This window comes from Penaeus japonicus, unplaced genomic scaffold, assembly GCF_977035675.1.
Source record: "Penaeus japonicus unplaced genomic scaffold, GWHDUDI00000001_assembly GWHDUDI00000037, whole genome shotgun sequence".
Lineage (NCBI taxonomy): Eukaryota > Metazoa > Arthropoda > Malacostraca > Decapoda > Penaeidae > Penaeus > Penaeus japonicus.
In genome coordinates this window covers 484,915-487,414 of record NW_028234439.1, presented here as the reverse complement: position 1 = coordinate 487,414, position 2,500 = coordinate 484,915, and the positions used below count along the sequence as shown (strand labels likewise).

Sequence of the window (2,500 nt, the reverse complement as noted above, 5' to 3'; positions counted from 1 at the left end):
AACGAAAGAAAATCGGCGGAGTTTTTTTCAAAGAGAAAATAAGGAGTTATTCTTTCTGGTCACTCTAAATTGCAAAAGGAGGGTAGAGGGGGCTGTGGGGGTGGGCTCTGGGGGTAATGGGGGGTAGGGGGGTAAAGGGGGGGAGTAGAGGGGGTAAGGAACAGGGAAAGGAAGGCGGAGTTTCTTATGTAAATGAGGGGGGTATGTGGGCGTGACTATGATGTAAATTGCTTGTTAGAAGGTGATAATGATGATTAGAGTGCTAGTTTGATAATTAGGGAACAAAGGGTTGACCTGACCGAGCCTATAAAAGGGCAGAATTTTTTGCTCAGTACATCATTGCTTGACTTGGACTGCTACTACAGACATGTCACGCCCTCTCCGAATCAATCGCTCTCGCTCTTCGAGGTACTCGCCAGCCGTAAGAGTTTTACGGTTCGATGAGGACCCCGATGATCCCCAGCCTTCCACGTCGGGAAGACCGACCATGAGGAATGCCCCTTCTCCTCACCACTACCTCTTCGAGACCACGCCAGGTCAAAGCGAGGAAGTGGAGATGACGGAACCAGATGATGATCATCCAGTGATGTCGGACTACGAGTTGGAGGACGATTCCGACTTGGATTCCGACTTCAACCCTGAGGAGCTGGATTCCGATGACAAGGGGTATGAGCTGTACACTGACAACTGGTACAGCTCCCCCACTCTCTTCCATCACCTGCAGGCCCGGAAAACAAACGCGGTTGGGACAGTCCGTCTGAACCGCAAGTTTATGCCGAAGGACCTCAGGGTTACGAAAAAGGGCCAGATAGACTCGCGGTCAACAGCGACGGGGATGTTGGCGTTATCGTGGAAGGACCGCAAAGACGTCAACATGCTATCAACCATACACCGCAGCGAGTCTGTCGACCTGCCGCCGAATCGACGTGGAGAAGTTCGGACCAAGCCGAAGGTCGTCGTGGATTATAACGTCGGCATGAAGGGCGTGGACCTCTCGGACCAGATGGCACGCTCGTATGAGCTCCCGAGAAAGTGCCATAAGTGGTACCAAGTGCTTTTTTACCACTTGATCGACACTGCCCTGGTGAACAGTTACCTTGTTCACCGCTACCTCGGCGGAAGGCTGACACACCTGGAGTTCCGACTGCATCTCATCGAGAGTCTTCTCAGTGCTGCAGCCGGACAACCACCACCTGTCAGAAGAGCTCCCGTTTGTCGTGAACTATACCCCCGCCGCGATGGGCACACGCTCGTCGCAGCCCCCAGCTAACGTCGCTGCAAACAGTGCAGGATCGCGAGAGGGAAAAGGAAGGAGGTCAAGTTCATGTGCGCGCAGTGTGACATCGGACTCTGCCCAGGCGACTGTTTCAACGGGTACCACAACATCTGAAACATCTGCAGTTCCTGAGCTTCTTCACAACATCTTTGAAGATGGCGTTTTCCCCATTTTTGGGGACCAAAAAATCAATAAAGAGATAATGTGTTTGACATGCCTATACCCCTATGAGTAAGAATAAAGACTATTGTACATGATAAACATCAAAAAAATCATTCCCAGTTAGCATAGCCCGAAAGACAGACCTCTAAAATAAATTAATTTTTTTTTTATAGTACGTAAAGATCATAAGATTATTCACAGAAAGCAACACTAGAAAGCTTGAAAGTTACTCCGGGTCGATAGGCGAACTCAGCTAAGCGAGTTACACCCCCCGGCATATCGATACAACACCGTTTTCTATGGCCCGGCGAGAGCGTCGCGCAGGAGTTTTTCGGCCCGGCGGCATTGGGTTAATACATCTTCCTAGCCCTGACATGACAAGCCAACTCTTGTCCCCTAAAGACTTTGCAACTCATCTACTTCTACTAGTATTCAAAGAACATATGTTTCATCCACGTAGCATCCCTGCTGCATCACGTGGACCCTATCCGCACATTCTATTCCTCTCTCAAAAAAAGCCATGCTGATACGATTCTCAGTCTCTCTTGACCCACGACCTCTCTCTTCTCTCCATGCATCCCTCTCTCTTCCCTTCTCTTTCTTGCTCTCTTCTCTCCCCTTATTTCTCTCTTCTCTGTCACTTTATTTCTTCTTTTTTTCTTCTTTCTCTCTCCCTTTCTCTCTCTTCCTTCCATCTCCCTCTATCCCCTTTCACCCTCTCACTTTCCCTTTCATATCTCTACCTCTCTTTTTTCTAATATCTTTTCTCCTCTCTTCTGTTTTCCTTCTCTCTTTCTCTCTCTTCTCTTCTCCCTCTCCCTTTCTTTCTTCTCTTCTCCCTCTCCCTTTCTTTCTTCTTTTCTTCCTCTCCCTTTCTCTCTTCATTTTATTCTCTGCCTTTCTCTCTTCCCTTCCCTCTTTCTCTTTCTCTCTCATGATCAGACATTCAAATCATAAGTAACATGAGATGTATCTTTCAATGAACATGAGATGTACCATTATGAATTTTAGCCAATGGTTCTTTCTTTACATCAGAAGGATATACCTTCTGCCAATGATGAG

General features: G+C 48.0%; 1 protein-coding gene across 4 annotated transcripts in view; it reads right to left on the bottom strand.

Moving 5' to 3' along the window:
• The window catches only part of gem (transcription factor CP2 like gemini), a 32,674-nt gene that overhangs the window by 17,510 nt on the left and 12,664 nt on the right, over positions 1 to 2,500 (bottom strand). The window lies entirely within an intron of this gene.